Source organism: Catharus ustulatus, chromosome 18, assembly GCF_009819885.2.
Source record: "Catharus ustulatus isolate bCatUst1 chromosome 18, bCatUst1.pri.v2, whole genome shotgun sequence".
Classification (NCBI taxonomy): Eukaryota; Metazoa; Chordata; class Aves; order Passeriformes; family Turdidae; genus Catharus; species Catharus ustulatus.
In genome coordinates, this window is record NC_046238.1 from 12092200 (window position 1) to 12106425 (window position 14226).

General features: G+C 52.1%; 1 long non-coding RNA gene across 1 annotated transcript; it reads right to left on the reverse strand.

Moving 5' to 3' along the window:
* Positions 1-1487: 1487 nt before the first annotated feature.
* LOC117004657 lies at positions 1488-13364 on the reverse strand. Its single transcript, XR_004419664.2, has 2 exons — positions 13261-13364; positions 1488-6218 (listed from the first exon to the last, which is right to left on the reverse strand). It is a non-coding gene; the product is annotated as an uncharacterized LOC117004657 (long non-coding RNA).
* Between the last annotated feature and the right edge of the window lie 862 nt (positions 13365-14226).

The following is a 14226-nucleotide window of genomic DNA, read 5'->3' on the forward strand; positions in this document are numbered from 1 at the left end:
CTTCCCCAGCAGTGCTGCAGAACCTCGTGTCCAAAGCTGCAGTTGGAGAAATGTGCTTTCCCAGCTGCTGTTTTTCCTGTTGTTTCCACAAATGCCACGTGCTGTCACCTTAAGAAAATCCCAGGGAGCTTGGCAAGGACCCTGCCAGTGAAGCTTTTCCTTTCCCTGGAAATGCTTTTCCTCTTTAACTTTCATGATGGAACTTTCTGATTTCCCAGTCTCTGGGGAGAGGAGAGGGAGGTTGAAGTTGAGTTGGGTTTGTCAGGAAATCCAGGACCTGCCCAAGAACGCCTCACTAACTCTGTCTGTGCCCTGTGCTCCTCTGCCAGGACCTAGCTGAGTCTCCAGCAGGGAAAACCAGAGCCTTGAGCTTCAGCAGGAGCTCCTGAGGAAGGAGATCCCTGGCAGGAATTAACAGGAATTAACCCCATCCCTGTGGCCAAGGTCTCTGCTGAGGTTCTCCAGCAGTACCAGCCCTCAGAGGGAGCTGCTCTTTGTTCTGAAGCTTTCCCTGTCCCCAAACCACCTCAGCTCCCACCCTGTCAGGAACAGCAGCATCTTCCCAGCTCATGGCCATGGAAATGGCTCAAGGTGACAGCCCCACCCCAGCCATCAGCGGGAGGAGGCTCCTGAGGGAAGGAGCCTGTGTCTGTGCTGATGGAAACTCCACTGGGGAGAATTAAAGCAACAGGTTAAGGCTCCACATTTCTTTGGAAATAGTTCAGTGTGGCTGGGGAGGAATGGTGAGAGCAGAGTCTGAGCTGGGGAGAGCCCAAACCTGGATCAGGAGGTCTGGGGAAGCAGAGAAGGAAAAGCTTTATTGTCCAAAACAAAGGGATGTCAAATTCTTGTCTAAGGGATCCTGTGAAAGTGCAGGACTAAGCCATGGAGTCTCATTGCTCTCTGAAATGGGAACTGCTTCCCTTTGGGATGGGAGAGAGCTCAGAATGGCAGGGAGCAAGGTTTTCACTGGGCATAAAAAATGTTATGTGTGATAGCCTGGAATGTTTAGCAGGGAAATCAATGATTCCATGGGCAGGGAGTTTCTGAAAGGCCTCAGTGTCACTGCAGTGCCAGTGAACCCAAGGCTTGCTGTTTCTGCTTTCAAAAGTTTCAAAAGTTTGAAAAGCTACTTCTCATTCTGATTTTTTTTTCCTTAAATGCTCCTGGAAAATGGGTTTGGAGAAGTGTAGGAGCCCAGCTCTACAGAAAGTGTGGGATACACTGCTTCAAACTTTGGTTTTATTTGGTGGTAAGGGAGGGAATGAAAGGCAAAGTGTGGGTTTGCAATCTTGAAGTCTGGGCGGTTTTTTTGGGAGGATGGTCCTACCTTCTCCTAGAGCTTGACACTTGGACTAGAAAACATCCAGGGGAAACTTCAGTTCCAGTGACAGCTGCTGGGAACCTGCTGATTTCCATGGGAAAACAGGGAAGGCTGTGGAATGAAATTCTCTGAGAGAGGAAATAAAACCCGGAGCCTTTTTTTAGCCATTGAACAGTTATTTTTCTTTTTTTTTTTAATAAATTCCTTATAAATATGTACAAAGAGTCTCAGCATATGAAATTCCTTTTACAAAAGAGAGAAGCCCCATCCAGCCAGGACCAGGAGCCTCCTGGAGCTCCAGGAACCCCGAGCACAGGCCCTGCCCTTGCTTTGGTGAGGGGGAAACCTGCACAGTGACCCTGCTGGAGTTACATCCCAATGGTACTGGATCAGCAAAATGCCAGAACTGGGCATTCCCTGCCTGCCATTCCCTTGGCAATCCCCTGGGGCAGACTGGGGAATTTGCAGTGGCCTCAGGACCAACAAGGATGGGAGGGTTTTGTGATAAACTGTGGTGAATGACTGGAAAAGGGATGCTGTAAAAACCCAGGGGGTTAAATCCCACTGCAGCTGGGTCTGCTCTGCTTGGTGCCACCTGTAACTGCTGATAAAGGTGTAACTAATAAAGGTGTAATTAATTATGGTGTAACTAATAATGGCCATTTAATCTTCAGATGCTTTCAGTGAATATTTATCAAGCTCCAAAGTCACTTCCTGTAAATATTAAAAACCTTGGGAAATTGAAGCACTTCAGTAATTGCCTCAGAGTGGACACTGAAGTCACATCAAAATTCACTCCTGTACTCAAATAAAGTTTGTCAGGGAAAAATATTGACCTGTTTGTATTTTGTGGTGTAGAGAGCCAAGGCAGGAGCAGCAGTGAGGATCCCTCCCTTCTTCTCAGACTGGTTCTAGGGAAGCCTAATTCCCATGGTATTTACAATTCCCTCAGCCCTGGGATCTGGAATTGGCATGGCCAGAGTCTCCTCACCTGTTGTGATGAGTGGAAAGTTCAGCTCACACACAGCAAAGTTACACAAGAATGAGGCTGAGTTTGAAGCCTGGATTGAAAATCAAATTTGCTGGGAGCAAACTGGCTCCAAGGAAAGCTGTGCACCTGCTGGGGAGCTGGGATTCAGCCAGGAGGGCTGGACATGGACAATGTGTGTCCAGGATTCAGGGTGGAGCCCCAGCCAGTCTGTTCTACACAAACCAGGCTCCTGTGGAGACCAGGGACAGATGTTGTGTAGGAAAAATGAGCATTATGTGCTGTTCTGTCCTCACTGGGGCCATTTTTCACAGGGCAGAGCAGTTTTCCAGCTGGGAATGCCTCATTCCAGGCTGTCTGTGACCAGACACTGCACCAGTTTAACCAGTTCAGTTTGTCATGGATTTCAACAGCAGGAACTGCTGCTGCTCATGCTGAGGATTTAAGAGACCTTTATAACTTTTACTGTGATATAGAAACAAAACAAACTCACAAATCAGAGGAAATTGATTCAAGAAGTGTTTGGGATGTAAGGGAATTGCTCAAAGAGGAATTCCTGCCCCCCTGCTCTGAAGCAGGAGCAGGATGGGGTTCTCCCCATCCCCACTGACAGCTCCCTGCTCTGGGTGATTTGCTGGAAGTTTCCCTGGGGTGCTGCCCCTCCTGGGCACACCAAGCTGTGTGACAGGAGGCCTGGTCCCATCCCATGCTTTTTCACCTGCTCAAAATAATTCTGAGGGAGAAGAGGAGGGAATGTGGAACTCAGGGGGCCAGCCCTGCCCTGGTTAACCCAGCAGTCATGGTGCAGCCCAGGGTTCACTGCCAAAGGAGCTGTTTGAGCAGGTGGCAGAGGAGCAGCAGCCCACACCAGGCTGCTCTTTCACCTTGGAATATGGAATTCCAGGTTGTGCTGGGAGCTGTCTTGGCAGAGAACTGCTTTAAAAATTCATGAAGAGTTCCCTCCCAGCCGTGCTCTGCACAGACTATGAGCTCATAACTCCTGCTGAAACCCGAGAGGGCTCTGTTTGTCCGTCGGGAGAGCCCTCCCCGGCCCTCCCAGCTGACCCAGCCCAGGGATTGCTCGGCTGCTGGGAGAATGTGAGAAAACAAAAGAGCCAGAGGGGAACTGTGCCGGTTTCCTGCCCACAGGAGGGGACAGGGAATTTCCAGGGAGTTCACAGCACCCTTCCCTTTCCATGCAAACACCAACTGGGGCAAAGCAGATCTTGTAGAAAGGATAAAAACACTCCTTGTTAAAAAATGGAGGCGTTCAAGGATAGCAAGTACAGCACAAAATGTAAGGCTTTGACAAATGTGTACCCTCGAATAAGGAATTCCACTTCTGTACAGGGAATTCTGGCTACAAAACTCCAAAACTTCACCCTCAGTTCATATGAAACATCCAGTTTGGAACTACAAAAGTGAAGCAAACCAGGAACAAGGCAGGATTTGGGGTAGCAGACCTGCTCTGGTTTCCACTTGGGAAGCACCATAGATGTGGTTGTTCCATGCTGGGCAGGACAGGTCCTTTAACATTTTTTGCTGACTGTTTGGAGCCCCTGAGGAGAACAATCCTCTGGGAGCTCTGAGGTTTGGGAATTTTTACAGACAAGCCTGTCCACGGAGAGTTGGGACTGAGGGAGACCAGCCAATCCCTACACTGGGGCTGATCACAGATTTGGGGGCTCTCCTGAGGTGGGGAGGACAGAACTTCCTTTCCTTTTCCTTGGCTGTGCTGTTCCAAGGGAGCAGCCTGAAGGCTGCAGCCCCCAACAGCCAGGGCAGCAGGAGAGCAAAGGGCAGTGCCAGCTGTGTGCACAGGGAAAATGGAATAATGCCTCTTCCAAGGGAGGAGTTCATTACATTCAGAGCTGATAAAGGTGAGGAATCTGTGGGAGAGCCTCTGAGGGATGTGACCCAGCTCTGGGCCTGTCCCAGGGCTGGGCAGGATGTGCAGGGCAGAGCTGCAGGGGGTGTGCCCTACAGCCAAGTGTCACATCCATGGTTCCTGTTCAGGTGGGGCTTGTGCAATTCCACATGCACAATTTCACTCCCACATTCCAGGGATTTCCAGAAACTGGTATTTTTAAGGCTCTGCCCAGCACTGGCAGCACTGCTGGAATCAGCTGAGGCTCCTCCTTTTGTTAGAAGAATTTGTCCATGTTTCTGTAGGAGACTGAGCTGGGAAGGGGTGCAGGATGCTGAGGATTACTGAGCATCAGGCCAAAAATGGCAGGAAAATGTTTCAGTGGTCCCTGTGGCTCTGAGACCATCCAAAGGGTATGGACAGACAAACTACATGGAGCTACATCACCCCTCCCAACACTGCACATCCCCTAAGGCAGGGCAAGGTTCTTCACTAGGAACAATCTGCTCTTCCAGCAGAGCCCTTGCTGCTGGTTGGGAATGGACTTGGATCAATAACAGCCAGGAAAATGTGTGCAGGGGCTCAAAACACTGCGGTGAATATTTGATAAAGGGAGAATTTAGCTTTCAGATTGCTTAGAAACATTTCTCCTGCAGCAGTGGGGAATGCAGGGTCTGACTGGACACAGAGGCCACTCACTTCCTGGGCTGGGTGAGGGGTGGGAAATATTTTTAAAACACAGGGAGCCAAATTTCCTTTAGAAATTGGGTTCTAACATTCCTTTATGCCTTTGAAAATGCCCTCCCTGCCATGACAGGGTCAATTTTCTGGTGCAAATGTCTGAAGGTAGGAAAAATGTTTCTAAAAAACTGTGCACAGGTTGCTGGATGTGGAAGGTACCCGAAATCTGACAGGCAGTTTTGGCTGCAAGGAAAAAAGTGCTCAGTACTAGACTGAAAAAAGCCCTTTGACTTCTAAGGCTAAGTTCTCCTGTTATCCCCTGCTCTAGTGATCAGTCTGGATAAGAATTCTCTTCCCTGGCTCATGGGATTTGGGACTGAATAAATCACCATGCAGGAGAATTCCCAGCTCTGGAGCTGTAGGAAGTGCTGCTCTAGCAGACTTTGATGTGCACACTGCAGTGGAAAGGGCTCTGTGTCCTTTCCACCTCAGTGCCTGCTGCTTCCCAAGCTCCACACTGTCAAAAGAAAAAGAACTGCTCCAAAGAAAAGGAGTTTTATAAAGTTTTCTGGGGTAGATTATTTGTTTTGTCTTAGTTTCTGCAGAGATTGAAAGAAAGAAAAAAAAATAGCACCTTCTCAACAAGTCTTATTTTTTGCTATCTTGTGTATAAATATCAATAACCAAAATAGATCTTTCCTTGTCCCACGTTTCAGAACATCCTCTTGGGGAAACTGTAGCACCACAGAGAGGCAGTTTAGCCCCAGACAAATATTAAATGTAGCACCAGAGAAACTAAAGTCATAGGAAAGCTGCTCTCCCCTGGTGCCAGAGCATGAATATTTACACACACAAACTGCTGTCCGAGCTGCTCCGCACCCGCTCCCGCCACGCCTGGGCCGTGCCCGCGCTGCAGCACGTTTGGAATTCTCAGCATTACTAATCTGGGTGTAGAGATTCCTCCTCATCCTGCTGCATAAATGGGGCAGCAGGGCAGTGGGTGGTGTCCAGCAGGGCCAGCAGCAGTGCCAAGGCTCGGCCTGCAGGAGCAGGGCTGCTCACAGCAGCGATCTACAGGGAATGTCGCTTACGCTCTCGACAAGGCATGCACGCGTCCACGTCTGCATACACAGGGGTTACATTCTTCTATATATAAGCAGGTTTTGTGTCTCTGGTTTGCTGCTGGGCCCTTGAACAGCTCCTTCCGGGCAAATCCTCCTTCTCATGTCGCCCAAAGCACTTCCAGCATCTCCCACTTCTTTCTTTCTCTCCACTCTTCACAGCTGCTGCTCAGGCTCTGGATTCCCTGGAGGAAAAGGGGAAACAATTTTCTCCAAGGGCACAGGGTTTGCTCCAGCCTAAGAAAGCAAAAGAAATGGAGGTGGGTGTTAATTATGTGGATGCACTGGGTACAATAAAAGCTTCTTTTAAATTTATGCTTGAACCCTCCTCCTGAATTTACAGACAAGAAGAGGTGTGGAATTTATGGGGAGGATGGTTTGTGGCTCAGACAGGAGATGATTTCTTGGCCCTCAGTACTGCAGATTCCTGGGAGCTCTCCCCCCTGCAAGGCTCCTTTTGGGTGCTCTGTCTTCATTTACATTGTGTTTACAAAAACATGAACTTTTAGGGAAGCCATTAAATTTGTTCCAGGTAGGCAGTGGGGTGCATGGAGTATCACAGGAGACTGGAAGAACTCACTCATTCCTGGCTCCTCCACTGATTAGATTTGTGGCCTTGGGCAAACCACTGCTTTCATTCTGCTGCAAAATGAGGGCACTAATAACTTCTTTGCCTCTCAGGTGGGCTTCGAGCCTTAATTAATAAAGTGCTCAGAGAAAGGCACCCATCTAAGTGCAAATTAGCAGGAGAGGTGCCCAAGGGGCATCTGCGATGAAATTCCCATTTCCCAGTGTTTATCCCCCAGTTTGCTGAGAGCAGCCCTGGCTGGGGCAGATGCCATGGATATCTTGTTGGCAGGCTGTGACAATGAGAGATCCTAGAAAAACCTGCGCGGAGAAATCTCTGCCGGCTGCAGGATGAGGTGATTTCACCGGCTGGGAGAGGGGGGGAGTCCTGATGGTGCAACTGCAGCAGCTATGAAGTCACAGCGTAATTAGGGCTGGCCAACAGCTCCAGGGCAGATCCTGAGCTGCCTGACTCCGGAATTCCTTCCCTTCCTGCTGTCCTGCCCTGCTCGTGGCAGTGGGAAGGTAGCAGGAGACAGCCTTGGGATGGGCTGACCCTCCAGGGAAAGAGGTGAATTCTGAATCCCAGAGTATCCCGAGTGGGAAGGGACCCAGAGGGATCATCAGTCCAACTCCTGACTCCAGGACACACCAGCAATCCCACCTGAGAGCAGTGCCCAAACACAGCCTTAGGGCTGGGACCTTTCCCTGTTCCAGGATGTGGCAATTCCAGCCTCTCCCTCCCTCCCTCATTCCCAGCCTTGCTTTCTAGTTCCAAGGAATCTGAAGCACCAGTGGCAATAGCTGGAAGGAGGAAGGCTGGGATGAAGCCTCCAGAGGTGAAGCACATCTCCAGTCTGGCTGTGATCAAGGCTGTCAGCCAGCCCCATCCCAGGGCTGCTGCACCTCCACGCTCCATCTCCCACATCTCACCTGCCCCTGGAAGTGCTGGAGTATCCCAAAGTGGTTTAGCAGAGCTGCTTTGCCTTTTTGGCAGAAGGTAAATAGGAGAGCTGTTTGCTGTGTGGGAAGGGACAAACACAGCTACACAAAAGCAGCAGCAGGGCACAGGGAGTCAGTGCAGAGCTATCAGGGATAGCCCAGTGCTTGCAATGTGCCCCTGCTCAGGCTCCTTCCTGCACCCCTGTGTGCTCAGGGACAGGCACACAGCACCACAGCACTCCCCAAGATGCCAGAATCCAGAGCAGGGCACAGGCAGCCTGTGAGTGTGGCACTGCACAAAGCAGGAGGATGTGGCTGCCTCCACTCCAAGAGGTGAGCGATTTACTCAAGTTACACTGGAATAAAGAGTTCAGCAGTTGATTAAAGGATTTCCTCCACAGCAAAACCATTTAATCCTTATTTATTATTTCTCCTCTAGCAGCACTTCCAACTGCCAAGCTCTGAACCCTTGTCCTGCTGTGCCACCCGTGGCTGGCAACACATCATCCGTGCTGTCACTGTATTTTACAAACTGTCTCTCTGTGTCACTTAACATATAGAAAATCTATAAAAACCTGTAAAAGTTGATAAATCCTAGAACATCTTGAACTCCAAGCGATAAATCTGCTCCAGGGCAGGCAAAGAGCTCAGCACCATGTTTATGCATCTCACAAGCCCCATTGTAAGGGCTTAAATGGCTCTTAAGTTTTGCATCAGCCTCGTGCTGGCCTTCTGCAGGAAGGTGAATTTCATGGAAAGAATAAAAGAGAACCCCAGAATCCTGGCCCTGAGCCCATCTCTCAATAAACCAATTTTGAATATCCTAGGCTGTGTTAAAGCAATTTCTGGGTGCATATTGGCTACATTGCCAGTATCTGACTCATTAATGGAATATACTTTGAGCCAATTCTGATCTCATTTACAGCACCGTAAATCCAGGGCAACCCAATTGACTCCAGTGGAGTTACTCCAAATTTCCCACAATAGGCACTCAGCAGACAGAGCAAAATTTGGTACTTTGGGTCTGAAAAAGGCTGAGGAAAGCCAAACTGCATCCCATTTGTACTGGGATGGATAGTAAGTTGGAAAGAGAGCCAGCATATCCCTTCTGCAGAGCTGCTGAAAAATTGATTATTTTATGTGCCATTCTTAAAAGGCTGAAACTTTGGGAAAACTGTCCACAACTATCAACATTTTCATTTCCTTATAAAATAAAAGGAATTATGGCTGAGTGCCTATATGAAAACTGCAGTGTCTATTGGAAACATGGATGGGAGTGATAAGAAAAAATTCACTTCCTCTGAAGTTTTTTTATGGGAACTGACATTCCCTTTGGTGATGTGTGCCTGGGCATTTAGGGAGAGACAGACTTTGCTCAGAAAGTTGCTCTCAACCATTGCACAAATGAAGCAGTCAGGTTATGAGACAACAAATGGCTTTGGTTGCAAAACCACCTCAGCCAAGCTCGCCACATCCCGTTGCTTGAACACACACAGGCAGCTCCACTTCCCAAGTACCCGCAATTCTCCAGCCTTATTGTACAGCTTTACAAAAAAAAAAAAAAACAAAAACAAGCTGCTTTTCTCATGGATGCTGAGTGGGATGGGGGTCCTGTGTCTCTTAGCACTTCTCTGACTGATCTTTATTCAGGGAAGGGAGGAGAAGCCACCTTTGGGCAGCACCTGCACTAAGCCAGAGCAGAGTTTGAGCTCCCGGCTCCGGCAGCAGCTGGAAAAAGGAGTTCTGCTCACGGCTACTCTGTCAGCATGGAACTGCTCCATTTAAATGGATTACACGGGCCACTCGCTTGGCACACGTCCCGCTGCTAATAAACAAAATAACAGTTATTGATATATTGAAAGGGAAAAATATATCCAAGGGCTTGGATCGCTGAGGGCACGCTGGAGGCAGGGACTAAACGAGGCACAATCGCTTCCGTCCCCGCGCAGCAGCAGCTTAATGAGGGAACAAGGGCTGGGCAAGAGTCCTGACAAATTCCCAAGCAGCCCCATCCGTGAACACTCACACTTCATTAGCATCTCCGCGGGAGATGGAAGGGCGACTTGGAACACCGAAAAACAATTAGGAGGGGGTTCAAGAGTACTAGGGACAATCTGGGAAGAATGGTGTGTCCGGGAGATCTTTGCATAGGAAGAGCAGGGAACCCAGACAGCAAAAAAATACATTTGGGCTCCAATCCTCCCACAAAGCCTGTCCTGCTTGACCTCAGTCCACCTGTGGAATGAGCCATTTCTGGGCTGTTGTTTGTTTGTTTATCGGGAGAGTTAAGCCGAAGGTTTTCTTTATTCAGTTTAACTGTGAGGCTGGGGTGAGGGTGGCAGGACCTTTGGCTTTTTTGAGCAGGATGCTTGCCACTGGGAAGGGCTGGCTTTTTCTGATCCAGGAGGATAAACAACAGAGGGACACACACAGGGTGCACGAGGCTGGATGTTTGTCCTGGTGCAGAACCAGCTCTCTGCATCACCACTGCCTCTGGTCCTTCGTTTGCTCTGCTCTCCTGCACAGCTCAGTGGGACACCTCCAGAAATCTTATCAACCCAGTTTTAATACAGATAATTAACTGCACTGAGACTTTGGACAGAGTGGCTCTGCATGAACCTCGCAGCAAACAGTGGGGGGAATTCCTGGCAACACAGTGGGCACGGAACCAGGCTGGTGGAGCTGGCAGGGACAAGCAGGGTTTGATTTTAATACACTGCCACTCCTGAACTAACAGAGCGAAATACAAGTGACATTGTATGCCAAACTGGCACCTGACAACTATACTTCATGCCCTGGTTGGATGTTTCAAGGTGATGTCAGATTACATATTACAAAACTGCCAGTTGCAAAGCATCCATCCCCAAATCCCAAGCATGGTCCGCAGATGCAAGCTGGTCACAGGCAGCAGCCCCAGGGCTGGGAGAGCAGGAGAGGCTCCCTGGAGCACGGCACTATTCCCTGAGCTGGGCTGCTGTGTAAAGCCACACAGAGCTGAGGGAACAAGCACCAACCTCAGAAGCTGCACATAGGCTCACAGCAGCCAACGCTGCTGCCTCTTGAAAAAGCAGAAGGGGAACTCGAGGAAAAAGCCAAGCTGGAACTGGCCTTCTCCTCTTTTCTCCATTCCTTCTGCAACCACCAGATCACGAGACAAAGGCTGACTCTGCAGGGCACTCATTAACTGTACAAGTTACTCTCCTCTTACCAGCCTTTCCATGAAATCCCAGGATCACAAGTGGTTAGAGGCTGGACTTCCCAGCTTGTTGCAGGACAACGTTATTGTCACTGCAGAGTTCTCTGGGGATGGCAGAAAAATGCCTGTTTTGTTCAGAAATACTCTGCTGAGGTAATCAAACACTGTCTTACCTCATCTCCAAGGCTAACCCAGCTCACTGCACTGTCACTGGGGCTCTGAGACACTGCAGAATGTCAGAAACTTCCACTGGTGGAAGCAAAGTACTGCTCGGGATGAAAAGATTATTAACAGCCAGAACACCCCAGGAACTGAGGTGTCGATGACACAGTTAATTATTCTCGGTTTGCATTGCATTTTCACCTGCAGCTTGGTCACTTGTGCCTTAGAAGCGTGGCAGGAGTGGGACAGCTTGCACAGAGGGACAGCCAGGAGTGTCACCAGCCTGTTCATGGCCACATCCTGCACTCTGAAACCGTTTCTCATCACACACCAGGAGCTCCTTTTCAGCCTTACGTGTGTATTTGTGCCCAGGAGCATTTGGAGGCAGCTCAGCACTGTGCTGTGGCAGCCTTTGAAGCCGCGGGCAGGACGGTGCTGCCCATGGAATTCGCCTCCGAGGCGCCCGGGGATGAGCTTGGCTTTTCCACAGCCTCTCATCAAAGCCATTTATAAGCAACTGGTGGGCAGAAATGGGAGTGAGGACTCCAGGAACAACAGCAGAAGAGATTGGGGAAAAAGACTAGTGTCTGCCCAATAAACCTTCACAAAAATCAATACTCCAAACAGCCTTGGCCTCGTGGGATTGCCAGGAAGCCTGGGCTGAGTGTGTGTGGATCAGCAGGGCCAGCTAACAGGCTCCTGTGCCAGCCCTGCTCACCTGCCACCTCCTCTGCTTGGGATGGAGTCCCAGACTGGGCAGGGAGGAATTTCCCTGGCTTGTTAGAAAGAAAAGGACATTTGAGACATTAGATAAGGGAGATCATTGCAGTTCCCCCTTGGATTTCAACTCTGTGCTCAGAGAGGCCAGCAAGGCAGACGGGTGGGTTTGCTTCCAAACACTGGAACCAAACTTGCCACAAACTGATGGGGAGGGAGAGATGTGTTAGCTCTGCTCCTGACCACAGCTCCTCACCACTGACACCACCACAGAGGGCTTTGCTGGGCACAGCCCTGCAGACACCAGCCAGTGCCTGCTTTTATAGAAACCGAGGCTTTGATTCATCAAAACCCCACAGCTCTCCTCTGTTTTTGTTTCAAAGAAAGCTTTCCAAAGGTGACCAGCAGAACCTCCCGCCAGACACAGCAGTTGTGGCTCAGATGGATGACAACAATGCCCCCCCCAGTGTGCACACAGTGCAAACACACAGACCTGCTGGAAAACCTCATTTTTAAACTCTCTGATAGCCTGACTTCCCCTCCACACTATGCTATCCAAGCTGGTGGGATTCCAGTGCACGCTGAAAGTTAGACATGCGCTGAAATTGTTCCCTGAACACAGACAGACACTGGGGGGTGTTTATGATGCAATTTAAAGCTCCCAAAACAGGAGCCCGTGTTCCTTAGGCTGTGGCAACAAATCCACGACCCAAAGAACAGTACAGAGCACCCAAAATCCCTGAGGAGACCCCACTTATGCTCAGTATCCCGGGCTGAGGATGCAGAGCTGTCCCCACAAGCCCTGGAGCTGTCATCAGATGACAACAACGAAGGTTGCAGGACCAGCAATGTCCCGGTTCCCTGCTGCTCGTTTCCTCAGTGGCTCTGGAGCACGGAACCAGCAGTAACTGCCCTTGGGTGCTTTTCCTGGCCAGTGGCTTGGGACCCGCCTCGGGGAGAACCTCTGGCACAGGGCAAGGCATTATCCAAAACACAGAGCCAATGTCCCAGCTGCCCCACTGCAAAGTCCAGTGTGGACATTCCACCAGTGACCTTCGCGATGGGCGCCCCAAAGCACCTGTGGGTCTAAAGCCCACCAGGAAATGACAGGACACAGGGAAGTTCCTCCATGGAAAGAGGGCTGGAGGCTTGGCAGGCACGGGTGTGCGGGGCATCCTCCAGCTGCCGGGACCGGCAGCCGAGGCAACACAGGACCTGCCCGGCTCCCCCTGAGCTGCCCCGCGCCCCTGCCGGGCATGGAGCTCAAACTGTCCCCCGAGAGCACGGGGAGCGCGGGCAGAGGGGAGCCACCGGGGTGGAAAGTTTGGGCAACAGGAAAGGGGGCGTTTGAGGAGTCCTGGGAAAGGGGGAAAGGAGAGGAAGTGGGAAGTGGGGGAAGTGGGGATGGAGGGGACAGAGGGGAGAGGTGAGAGCGACAGGTCGTTGCGACCTGGCACCGGCAGTCCAGGGAGAGGAAGAGAGATGGAAATGAGAACGAGAGGAAAAGGAGAGGGATCGGTGCGACCCAACAGCGCCCGTACGAGCAGTCCGGGGCTCGGCGCGCTGCCGCCATCAGCCCCCGCAGCCCGGCGAGCCGCGGGTACCGCGGACAGCGCGCTCCGCCGGGCCGGACCGAGCCGAGCCCCGCGCCCGCTCCCGTCCCCAGCCCCGCCGGCCGCCCCGTCCCGCGCCCACCTGTTGCGCGTCCCGCCTGCTCCCCGCTCCGTCCAGCGCCCCTCTCCCTAGAGGCTCCTCCTGCGGATCAGCCAGGCCAGCGCGGCCGCGGGCGTGAGCGCGCAGAGCAGCCCCGCCACGGCGGCCAGGCGGCGGGCGGCCGAGGGGCCGCGGCCCCGCGCCTTGCGCCGCTGCTCCAGCTCATCGCCCAGGCGGCGCAGGCGGGCGGCGACCCGGCGGGCGGCGGCCTCGGGCCGGGCGGCGCGGCCGGGGCCGCAGGGGCTGCAGGGCGCGGGGGGGCCGCGCAGCGCGCACGGGCACATGGCTGCGTCCGCTCGCCGCCGAGCCCGCCGAGTGTGCGGCGGGCGGGACGCGGGCGGGACACGGGGGGGACGGGGGGTTACATCATCCCCCGCGGGGCGGTGCTCGGCCGCGGGCGGAAAGGGGGGAGCGAGGAGACGGCGCGGGGGTGGGGGGCAGGGGGGACAGCGGTTGGGTGGTGGGACGGTCTGGTGTCCAGCAGTGGTGTGGGAGTTCAGTGGGACAGCGGAGGGATGGGCGGGTAGCAGAGGGATGGAGGGACGGCACGGGGATGGAGGTGATGGTGTGGTGATAGAGGGGTGTGGGGGGAATAGTGCTTGTGTGCTGGGACATTCTGGTATCCAGGGATGGGTGGAGTTCAGTGGGACAGCATGGGGATGGATGGATGGATGGATGGACGGACGGACAGTGTTGGGATGGAGGGGGCAGCACAGCGATGCAGGGGATGGGGATGGAATAAATACGGGACTGGGAGTGGAGGGAACAGTGCTTGTGTGATGGAAGATCCTGGTATCCAGGGAGGGAGTTTGATAGGACAGTGTAGGAATGGGGGGATAGCATGGGGATGAAGGGGACAGTGGGGAAATGGGACAGAGGGTCAGCATGGGGATGGAGGGACAATCTGGAGATGGAGAGGACAGTGTGGAATAGAGGGAACAGCACGGG